The sequence below is a fragment of the Maylandia zebra genome, linkage group LG13 (assembly GCF_041146795.1).
Source record: "Maylandia zebra isolate NMK-2024a linkage group LG13, Mzebra_GT3a, whole genome shotgun sequence".
NCBI classification, from domain to species: Eukaryota; Metazoa; Chordata; class Actinopteri; order Cichliformes; family Cichlidae; genus Maylandia; species Maylandia zebra.
The window spans coordinates 23728790-23741218 of NC_135179.1; the positions used below are offsets into that span (position 1 = coordinate 23728790).

At 39.7% G+C, this 12429-nt stretch overlaps 1 long non-coding RNA gene across 1 annotated transcript in view; it reads left to right on the plus strand.

The window, feature by feature from the left end:
• The first annotated feature begins 1486 nt into the window (after positions 1 to 1486).
• Positions 1487 to 12429, plus strand: part of LOC105941104 (uncharacterized) — a 65889-nt gene continuing 54946 nt past the window's right edge. Inside the window, exons 1-3 of the long non-coding RNA XR_001341928.3 lie at positions 1487 to 1532; positions 2497 to 2594; positions 3134 to 3220. This is a non-coding gene — a long non-coding RNA (uncharacterized LOC105941104). The remainder of the gene's footprint in view (positions 1533 to 2496; positions 2595 to 3133; positions 3221 to 12429) is intronic.

A 12429-nucleotide genomic window follows, 5' to 3' on the forward strand; every position in this document is an offset into this window, starting at 1 on the left:
TTTAGCTTGAAAGATTGTTTGAAGTTTCCCCTTTTATATGCAGCACACAGGAGATAGACGCTTCAGGAGCACTCTCACCTCTGGAAATTAATTGAGGGAGCTGCCTAGATAGAGCGTGAAGGAGGCAGGACACATGATGCTTAATTTCCAATCCAACTGTGTCAGACATTTTTGTTCTTACATATAGCTCTTTCAGGTAATGCCTTGAGGCTCCTCTCTCTCTCTTTCTCCCTCTCACAAACACAAATGCGCACACACACATGCACGCGCACCCACACACACACAGAGGCACACACAAAGACACATTGTACCTACTAATTTGGCTGTGGCTGGCCATCTTGGAGAGGAGTTTTGCTGTCACCTCACACCTTGAAGGTCATGTGTTATTACAGTCCATTGTTGTGTTCCCTCCACCACAAGTGAAATGATTTCCCAGAGGCCAATTGCCTATAATTTCGCTTAAAATGGAGAAAGGCACAAAAAGACTTGAAAGATATGGGAAAGTGCTTTATGAGGCAAATTCAAACCATTATTGTCTTTATATACCTCTAGTCCACCGACTTAATATCCACACTGGTTATAAAAGCTACACGGTGCACCTTTAAAACAGTGTATGATAATAATAAATGAAGTTTAATAGATGAGAAACAAAAATTGTTGTAACTGAATTGAAGATTCATCAGTAACTTCATATGCAAAACTCCCAGCTTACGTAAGAAGAAAAGCAAGTTTTACAGCAACCATGAGACTGACTGTTTGATTTTCAGCACCTGCACATGCTGAAGTGTCCTTGAGCAGGAAATAAAACCTCTTTGTGATCCTCCAGGAGGCTGATAGTAGGTTGATATGTAGAAGAAGGAAATGAAATAAAGTAGTTGAAATCACTGGATCATGTTTTAGAAAAGAGTGACTGTATGTCAGGATCCTGGGTCTCTCGACGCAGCGTTTGAGTTCCTTGCGTCTTTTATATTATGTTTGATGTTTAAGGTTCTCTTTGTATCTTAGTTTATTTTATAGTGTCCAGTGTTCTAGTTTAGGTTTCCTGTATTCTGTTTAGTTCTCTGTGTATTTAGTAATTTCCTCTCGTATAGTTGACCTCTGTGGTGTTAGTTCTGGTGCCGTGTTCCCACTACTTGTGTTCTGTGTTTCCTCATCCCGTCATGTGCTCCTCCATGTTCTCTTTCTCCCTCCAGGCTGTCTCTGTGTACTTCCTGTTTTACCTTGAAGGTCTGTGTCTCGTGTTAGTGTATTCTGCTTCGCTTCCTTGTCTCGTCAGTTCTGATTTCTCCCAGCTGTGTTTCCCTCCTGTTTCCTGTTCCCTGATTGCCTCTGTGAATATATAAGCCCTGCGTTTTCTCCTGCTGGTTGCTGGTTTGTCTGTGATATCTTCCCCGAGTCTCCCTGTGTTTCCTCCGTGGTCCTTCCTGTGTTCCTTCCTGTGTTCCTTCCTGTGTTCCTTCCTGTGTTCCTTCCTGTGTTCCTTCCTGTGTTCCTTCCTGTGTTCCTTCCTGTGTTCCTTTGCATGCCACTATGTGAGTTTTGGCTTCATGTATTTAGGTTTTCCCAGTTTAGTTATTTTAGTTAACCTCTGCCTGCACTTGGATCCTCACTTTATCTCCACACGGCCTGCCGCGCCAGCCGTGACACTATACCAGTTTGTTATGCAAATATTCTTTTATCAAGTCTTTTGAGTTTCACAGTAATGTAACATATATAAACAAAATATATCCAAGCATATTATTAAGAATAAGCCAAACGGTGTTAACCATCCAGACCTTATTATAGGCACAGTTAACTTTTTACATCTCATCTCATGTCCTACTCTTTTAGTCACACAGTACGTAACTCTATACGAGCCCTGTTATGCTTTACTGCTTTACGTAACTTGCACCACTTCTGTGTTAATCATAATTACAGCGAGCACTCTGAGAATCTCATTTCAGTCTGTAAGTATGAAAGGCTTTTTAGGAAATTGTTTTTCATATTTCAAATGGTGTTAGGAAGCGATGTGATGAGTCAGACTCTCATACCCACGATAAACAGTCAGGATTCCAAAGTGTGCAAATTAATGCGATTAAAACATAACTCATAGTTATGTTCAGTTCGTGTCGTTAAGTAGCGCCATTCTCAAAGAGACGAGGGAATATGGTGTGACAGATGATTCTAATTTTATGAAATACATCCAGTAATTCAATGAAGGATGCATTTGGTGAATAACATCCCGACTTACATAATGAACATGATAGAAGAGCACTCGCTCCTTTCTCTTGAAATCACTAGTCATAGACTGTGGTTGTGTAATTACTGTGTTCTTAAATCATTAATTAATAGAAAGTTTGGCATGCACATAGTTCTGTGATTTAATCTATTAAGCCTTGGATTTCAGAGTTAAATCGCTGTGCCGTGAAACCACTTTAAATTTTAATTTGTCCTTACACAAGCTGTTGTTAGCGTTTACATCTCCCCTTCTCGCTTACTTCGTCTGTCTCTCTTTAGTTTGGGTTTAATGAAGATTTTGAGGCTGGAGCTGATGACGAGTCTATTTTGCTGGACTTGATTCAGCTGTTTCTCCATCTGGCGTTTGAGCACCTGGGGTAAGCCTTCCGCTGCTTTTTTCCCCGATACCAGTTTTTATATGCTTTATATTTCTTATCGCTCCCTCTGTTTTTGTTTTTGTTTTTTTAATTTGGTTCCTATGCACTCTCTGGTAGTTCTTAACCCTATTGTGTGTGTTTTAACCATGATATTAATATAATGAGAAAGCATGACTTATTTATAGAAAATAGCATGAGCTCTCCAGGGAACATCAGTAGTTATTTATGAAAGGATTCAGCAAAGCGTAAACTGGATCTTAATGCATTTACATTACATTTTCTCTTCTAAAATTAGTCTAAAGGCTATTCAAGTTCAATTTTTGATTTGTTCCAACATGAATCTAAGCACTGAGCTCTGGAAACTTGCTTTGCATACTGAGCAGCCTGGGAAGTCAGATTTGTTAACACAGGATAGCACAGGGCTCCTCGGCTCTAATGAACACTACAGATGTGTCAAGCGGGGGAGGAGGGGCATGCCAAGGGTGGTGTAAACATCAGCCAATTACCTGCCTGGATGACAATTCTGTACTCCTGCTTAGTGCACGTGAAGAGGCCAGCGCATCTGTTGTGTGACGCCAGCAGCAGTGTACCACGAGCACTGGTAACAACCACAGATCTGCTATTAGGTACGTTGCACATAAGCATTCTGTCATTGTTACTGGTATAGTTCTGTTGGTGTGAAGAGTAGTGACGAGCCAAACATGGAGAAGAAGACAAAATAGAGAAAAATGTGCTGGGCGGGTCCTGATCAGGCAAGATTTACCGATATGAAGGGCGGCTCAGCCATAGATACCATCTAGCTTGGTTTTGTTCTGGTTTGTAAAAGTTATATAAGACCTTTACTCAAGGTCCTCTTGATTCCACTTTTGGAACCACATCTTGAATGTTTCATCCTCCTAAAAAGCTTAATGACATGCAAATACATACACCGTTTTTTACATTTAGCAGTACTTTTTGCTTGTAAAATCTATGCAATTTTTCCATTCAAAGGTTTGATTTATTAGTTCACTTGCCAAATAAAAAGAAGATCATCTTTAAAAATTAATGCATCCAAATTAAAAATGACTTAAATAGTTAATAAATTTAAGTTTTAACATTCGATGCTCTTTCAGGGTGAGACATTATGCTCAGATAAAGCTGCAAGACAACTGAAATCAACTCAGTGCTGTATACAATCTCAAAAAAATGGAACAGTTATATGCATAGCACCTGGTATTCCTTTTCTCTTCTCCATTCTCCTCTCTAAATGAGTTCCTTATACATGCACATAAATGCGGAGATGTTCATATGCAATTCTGTTGCACAATTTTTCTTGTTTTCCTGGCTGCCTGCATGCAGTTATCTAGTTGTATTTCATTTAAAGTGCCTGAAAGGCAGCATAGCTTTCATTTCGTGTGGTCAGGCAGTAATGCATGGTGACGGGTCTTGACTTAAGGGAGTTCATTATACCGCAGTATAAAATATAAGAAATCAATGTTAGTGATGCCTGGATTCCCACCAAAGAGTAATACAATGCTGCAGCAGTCCTCTCACTTTCATGTTCACAGTGCAGTGCGTTTAAAAAATGGAAAATGTGACACTTGGTACAGGTAAATTTAAGTTATATGGCTTGAGAAAATTACAGTGTGCTTATCAGCGTGGAAGGGATGTTTGCTGAGATTCATCTGTTTTAATTCAGTGAGCTAATATTGCAGCAAATGTGGTATTTTGTCCTGCAAGGGAAAGTGGAGCTAGTGAGTGCGCTATTGAGAGATATCCTATGTGACAGCCAAAATATCACTGACAGAAGGAACATGCCTCTCTGGAGTCCATAATCATTTCTCAGTGTAATATGTGGTGATTCTGATATTATGTAAGCCTGATTTGTGCTCCTAGGCTGAACAAGGGCGCCACTGCCTCAAGGGTGTCCATACTTTATGATGCAGAAAGCCTAAATCTCATTACCTTTGAGTGCTGTAATACTGAGACATAAGTTGACACAGTCTCTGCTGTGTGTGAAGCCAAACACACCCAGAACCGAAGTGGCCTGACTTTGTTCTGCTGGGACAAAACCCAGTGCCCAGCCAAGTCTCCCAAGGGTTTAAATTAGTTACACCCCTGGCCTCTGAAACTCTTTATTTTTTTACTGCATAGGGTAACACTGCATCTCTAGTGGCAGGTCTGACTTAAAGCCCAACCCACATACTGTACTAAGACATGAGCTATCTTTGAAAATAACCTTGAGAAAGTAGGGCTGAAGGGGAGGGTTTTGGTACACTTGATTTGTCTCCTCTATAATAAGACTACATGATTTGGCCTCTCCAGAGGGCCCATCAGAGCTTTTGAAGCTGAATGCAGCCTCCTAAAAGTGTTAGGGGGCAACAGCGCTTTAAAGGCTTGGCTTAATATTATATAATGTGTGGGTGACAAGCAATGTTATTAAACTGAGAAATATTTGTATTTTTAAAATGATTTAACAGGATCCAGTCACAGTAAGCAGTATGCTCGGTCTTCATAAGGAGGACTATTTTAGAGAGAAGCTTTGCAGGGGACTTTTTGTATAAATGGACGTGACGGGTCAACATTCAAACCGCCTTATGAAGCCAAACAATTTTTCAGAGACTTTGTTTCTGCATTAGATAGTTTATTACTCTTCATATGGTGTGCACATGCCTGTTTATAAACTGCCCATACTACTGTATGAATACTAATCCCCCCCACCACTCTATCACCCCACTCTACACATGCTTTCTTCTGTCTATCAGAGCTGCCCTGTGGCCAGCACCGCTGTCAGTTCTGTGACGTTTGACATGAAATATTCACTATACCATGAGTCAGGTTCTGACCGCAGGGAGAACTCTGCTTACTATCCTGTTCCCACATCAGACCTGGCTAAGAGAAGTCACTGTTCACTTTGATCCTTTGCAAGGCCTCCAGACTACAAGCTGTCTCTTCCCATGCTAAGCTATTTCCTTAAACATCGCTTCCTTTCTGTGACGCTATGAAGGCATCATACTTATATCTTACTTCAGCAGTGACTTGTGGCTGTGTTGGAACATTCCTGGATATTGTAGGGTGTTGTAAAGCAGTAAGAAGCTTTGCTGTCATGAAAGCAACTATATTAGCCCTTATGCCTTATTTATGTCCAGCCCATCTTCTTGTTGCTGAGAACATTTGCTAAAGAGGCGCCTAAGGAGCCGCGCATGATTAGTGGCAGAGTATGTACAGTATGTGAGAGGCGTGATGTTGGTTCAGGGTCTCAGTGGTAAAGAGACCATAAATTACCAGATACAAAGAACATCATCCCCTTCAGCAGCAGTGATTAATCTCACTTTAGGCTTTTAGCTCTGGAGCTGGGTAGCAGCATGTTCTTAAGTCGGGCGGCATTTGCTTGGCCATTTATTCATTAGAGGGCCCCAAAGAATACCCAGAAAACACCTCAATTGCTGTTGTTGAAAAAGCGGCTCTTATGTTTTGCCCCTCATTAAATCCACTGCCACATGGTATTTAAGTTACGTCATGCATTTGAAATTCACATAGAAACTATTGCATAGACAAGCACTGGCTTTTTATAACTTACCTTTAATAGTAGAACAGTACTGTACATGAATGCTGCCGTGTTGCTGGTGAATCGTGCACACAGCTAGGTCCAAATATACTTGGACACTTACACAATGTTTAATATTTTAGCTCTGCTCCCAAATATATTAAGGTTAAAGTTATACAGTGATATATATATATATATATATGGGCTTAAAGGGCAGACTTTAAACTTTAATTCAATGGGTTGAACAAAAACATTTTCTTAATCACTCAGGGAGTTGCAGCCAGTCCAATATTTTCAGGGGCTCAAATGTAATGCACACACAATTCACTCACTCCAATAGCTATTTCATAGACAGGTGTGCTCTTCATTTGTTCTTCATAAATGACGGTTGTGAAAGGTCTGGGGATGATTCAAAGTGTGCCAATTTGTTAGAGAAAAGGTCAAAGCCTGCAAAAAAAAAAAAGAACCCACAAAAAAAAAAAACAATTAGAGAAATAGCAGGAACAGTTAAAGTGTCCAAATGTGCAGTTTTGTGCATTATGAGGAAAAGAAGAAAGATTTGGCATCATAAAAATGCCTGGGGTCTACAAAAGAGTGCACAGAATGTACACACCTGCACGCAGTGTTCAATTTATAAATGTGCACACATGAATGAGCCTTATATCCTGCCCTCTACACTTTAGAATTTGTTGATTTGTGAGGCTGGTGATGAATGGTTCTTCAGTTGCAAAGTTGTGTAGTGATCGCTATCATAAACTTTCAACTTTTGCATAACAAAGTGGTGTAAGCCTCTTTCAAGTGCTCTTTTGTGCATAAGCTACATTTGCAAGTAAAACTGCTGGGCACCTATAAACGACAGCAATGGTGGATGATCACAGAATCCTTTCTATGGTAGAGCAACACAAACAAAGCTTCAGGACATCCAGTTGAATGAAGAAGACTGCATAGCAAGGCAACATTTTCAAAGTTTACCATACAGAGAAAACTTGATGAGAGCAAAAAGAGAAAAGAAAAACACCAAACAAACCAAAACAGACCACAAGGTGTAAACAATTCACCAGTATGCAGAACAGAGAGGATGGATTAGATTCTGCCAGGAAAGCATCTAAGAAACCAAAAAGCGAGACTGTCTCTGAAACATCGTTCTTTGAACAGGTGAAACAAAGTTTCATGGCGGGAAGATAAAAGCATGAGGAGGCTGAAAGCCTTTGAAACATAATTTACTTTTATAATCAAGGTTTCATTGTTTTCCTTCTTCAAAATAGGAACAATCAAACATACAAAGACAGACACATGCAGACGTGAAAAACATCGTTGTCAACATTGTCTGTGTGCATCAGTATCAGTGTCAGACTTTCATATTGTGATACATTCCTGTGTTTTACTTTTCATCATGTCCAAATCATGTATTACCGCCACCTGAAAAACAAAAAGAAATTTTGGATTTTATCCTGTTGTTGTTATTGTGGTAGTGCTGTTATCACTTCATATGGCTTGCTTATTCTATTATTCCCCCCACCTGCTCAATTCAGTTTTCAGTGTGTTGTGCTCTCAAAACAGTGCAGGCACAAAGTCCTGCAAGGACAAAACAGGAGCACCCGGAGGCTTCACAGACAGTATATTTTTTGTCCAAGATAGTGGGCTAATGACTACTTTAGGATTAGATCCAGGCAACCTTAGTGTCTTTACAAAAAGTCCTCTACCTTGTCAGCTCCCATTTGTGAACTGGTAAAGGCCGGCAAACTAATCAATAGAATTTTCTCGCTGTGTTTCTGTGAGCAGCTGTGTGAGTAGGTATACTTTCTTGCTAATCCTTTGGTCTGTTGTGATATGTCCTAATGTCATGAAATAAAAATTGATTCTGATTTTCATTCTAAGCCCCCATGAAGAAGAAAAGCTTTTATTTTTTTGCTTTGAAAGTCAAAACTTTTAAAGAACACTGTGGCCTTACTTTTTTATCCTCTGGTCTACTCTGAAAAAGTGGCTGATATTGACTTTTAGAAGAAGAATGTCAATCAAGATGAAAAGAAGGAGCTTTGCATGCTTGCGACATGCAAAAAGACACTCTAGCCATGAGAGCAGAGGGTGGTTATTGAACCTGGCACTTTCATCACAAGAGAATTGAGATGTTAGTGCATGCTGTTAACAGACACTCCTAATCAATGATGGACAAACACCAGCAATTCCCAGCAGGGGCTTTGACCAAGCAAAGACATCTTGTGATATCCCTCTGAACAGAAACAAAAGACACCTTTCAAAACACAGTTTAAAATCATTCTCCACACCGAGAATACAATTAAAACTCTAGGGGTATGGTTAATTTGACTTGATTTTTAAACCATTCCCAAACTTGTTTGAATTCTTTAATAGCACATAATTATATAAGTGTCCTTATATTTGAATGGCCCTAATGAATGTAATTTGGAGCAGTTCTCCTGGCATCAAGAGCCTGCGCTGTTGTTCTTTCAACACCTGCTACCCTCGGGAGAAATGGGAAGCCCTTTCCAAAAACGCTCTACTAATAGAACCAATTAACTAGTTTGACAAGATTTTATAGCAATCACCAGTAAATGGTGATTGGGTAGCACTTAAACTCAATCAAAGAGACAGGGAGTTGGAAGTTGAAAAAACCATTAAATGTTAGCCTTTAGATGGACTGACGGTCTGCTACAGAGTAGATCAGAGAAAAATGTAATTTTGACCAGTGGAATATAGTTTTATATAAAGATGGATATTTTTTCTTCTGTTTTATCTTCTTTTTCGCTATCTACTTTTTAATCTATGTAGTAAAAGCATACAGTACTGTGCAAAAGCCACCCTGCATTTCTTTACAGGGGAAAAATGGGTACGCTGTGTTTTAGTGACATTGAGTGAACATTTATGTCCTCCATAGAGGACAAAAACAGAGTTTTTAAAATTCGGAGAAACCTGAACGTGAATATTTGATACCTACTTTTATTCTTAAACACAGCATGAACTCTCTTAGACAAGCTTGTAATTCTTGAAAGTAGTCTTTAGAAATAGTTATTAAGGCTTCATGAAGGACATCGGAAGCTCTTCTTTGGATCTTTACTGCCTTTTGTTCTGTTCTTGTAGAGATTATCCCACACTGCTTCAACAATGTTGAGATCCGGGCTCTGCAACTCCGCACTCCTGGTCCTCTCTGCACATGTTGAGAATGATTTAAATGAAAACTTTAGAATTTGGATTCATTACTTGACTTTGTTTTTTTTTTAATTTTTTATATAGACATGACTACCAGATACTGTTCATGTGCTTCAGGACAAGTTTTTCAGGACACATTGCATCCTACTCTGAGATATATCCGTTTTTGACTAATAGTTCTTTGGGAATCGCTTAGTTGGAGAAAAACTACTGTTTGGTAACAGATTTCTTTGTTTTGTTTTGTTTGTTTTTTTGCAACAGGATGCTGGTGCCCAAGTGTCTAAAGATACAATTTAAAGTTGATCATTACCAACCAAAAATACCAGGCCTGACAAATGTGGACAGCAGGAAAAAAAATACAATCTCCTGTCTATGATTTCTTATTTTATTTTATTTCTCTTTAAATCCTTCACTTTGAGCTCAATGTGCTCTAACTTTAAATGTTATCTATAGCTTCTTTTAAAGCATTTTTTTTGGCATTTGCATTTTATGTAATCTGTAAAATAGGAGAACAAAGTTCCCTCAGAGAAGCTGATGAATTAAAGCAAAGACATGCATGGGAACAAAAGACGTGCTCAAAAATCCCTCAGAACTCCAAAGCATGACAAAAAATAGCATCTCCTGATACAATATATGTTGTTTCTTTCTTTTAACTCGTATGCATGACTATAACAGTTGCAGTGATCAAGGTCAGTACTCATCCTCCAGACCTGACTTTTCTTGTCGGTATTCCAAGCACCTCAGAAGATGCTGGCAGCACTTTTTACTTGGTAGATACCTCCCCGACCCAGTAGGGCACATGGATGAGACGCACACTGAATAGTCGATTCTTCCAGCCTATGGTCAGCATTCCACATGCGTCCCTTGGAGCTAAAAGCTCTTCCTCTGCTCTCCTTTTAAGCACACTGACAGGAAGGATGTGATATTGCACCTGGCCTCTTTCAGGGCTCCCTACCCCCTCGCCTCTGCTTGTCATGGAACTGTTCCACCACTCTACACTAATTGTTCATTCCTTCTCTCCTACTTATTCCGCTCTGACACCTCCTCCCTGTAGAGCTCCACTGCTCACGCCTTATGAAAAGAGGACAACTCGTTATTCAAACTGTTAAATAGTTCATAGGCAAAACAGCTCAGCACACTAGCACGCAGAAAAATAAACCTGCTATAAATCCGCTTTGATCTGGGCAGCAGTTCAGTGCAGCAGTCCTTTCTGATGCCTGAGTGATGAGCATAAGATTTCTCAATAAGTCAGTGTTGTTTAATGAAGCCCAATCAGCGGGAAAAACCTGGAAAATATCTTAATCAAACCTCATCTTCTTACATAATGACTCCCTGTGGGACTTCCAGGTCCTGGCCTGATGCACCTGATGGGTCTAGCTCCAAATCTGTCTTTTCTAATGAGGAAGGGCTTGACTCAAATGTGAACCGCTAATTTGTGCTCATTAAACTGCACTAAATCAGACAAAAATCACACGCAAAGTATGCTTTGTTTAGTTTTTAGGTAAACATTTGAATGGCAGTTGAAAATTGTTACTGAAGTCAAATGAACAACAAGAGCTAAATCCTGTTAAAATTGTTGAACAAGCAAACATGTGAGACAGTTATCCATATACTCCAAATACTTAAAACAAATCACTTAAAATTGTTCAGGTGCCTTTTTAAGACTAGTTTTCTGCACCATTACACAACCTTGGTAGTAATGCAGGTGGATAATTAATTCTGTTTTTTAGGTCACGGTGAAGTCAGCACTAATGTAATTTGTCACCTTTAAGTGTTTGCTTCACTTTAACCAGATGCTAGGACAGTATTTAACATTCATTAAGCAAAAGTAAAGTAGCAATGTTATAATTATTTCTAGATCTTTGTATTAAATGTCTGTGATCCTCCTGCCACATACGAGACCGATTAGGGATTTATTAAAACATGGTCTGTCAGTGCTCAGCCTGTGTACATACGTGCAGTGGATCAATGCTGATTCTCCACCAGCACGGAGCCTGGTCTTGTCATGTGGAGGTTGGGGAGGGGTGGGGGGGGGCTGCAGGGAAGGAGCGGGCAGATTAAAGCAGCTTTGTCTGTGCGTAAGTGGATTATCAGCAGGTAGAGTGCTCCCTGTGTTTCTCTAGCAATTGTGTTAGTGCACTTCCTCCCTGGCCACAGAGAAGACCATCTGCCATTTAGCTCTGATGGATGGTCCCGAGCAAACGTCAGTCTCCTTCACGCAGAACACCTGCTGAATCCTGATCAGACATTTGGCTCATATTAGTAAAGCCTATCGCTTTGTCACGATAGCATCCGCGTCTTGCTGCTGAGGTTCAAACAGCAACAACTGCAAACAGACACACACGCACACACACACACACACTCTTAAACCTGTAAAACAAGGTAAACAGATTCAGGTGCTTAATCCACGTGGCACTATTCCAACTCATACTCCACCAGGCAAACATATAAACAAATCTCATTATGGACAGCATAATATCCATTGTTTAATATATCAGTGAACAGACTGTAATATTTTGACTGGCATCAAATGGACGAGGCTGTGCCAATTTCTAACAGGATTGTGTGTTTTGAAGCAGAAGCTCACCCAGTGACAAAGTACAGTGTGTCTACTTCTTCACATGAAAGAGAGAGCGAGAGAGAGAGAGCTAAAACAAAAACCAGAAGGGGAGAAGGAGAATAAATATAAACTCCCATATATTAAGAGAACCCTTACTATAACATTAAAATATCGGATTATACAAGGGATATCAAAGAGACACATTTAGCCCACAGATCTGACCAGCAGATCATTCAGATAGACACCAGAAAACTCAAAAGAGGAAGAAATAATGGCCTTTCATGTGACAAGCTTAAAGACATGAATGAAAAAAAATCCTTACATATTTTTAGAAAAGAGAAAACATTTCAAAGTTGAATTCTTTGATGGCAAAAAACTATCTCAGGTTGCCAAGTGACCGTCAACAGCTGCAAGATGGAAAAAAATGTACAAATGGAAATCTTTTTACCACCCAAACTTTGATGGTACACATTGTGATACAGTAGTAGATACCACTTGACAGCTTATTTATCATAAGAATATGCAAAATACACACACACACACACACACACACACACACACACACACACACACACACACACACA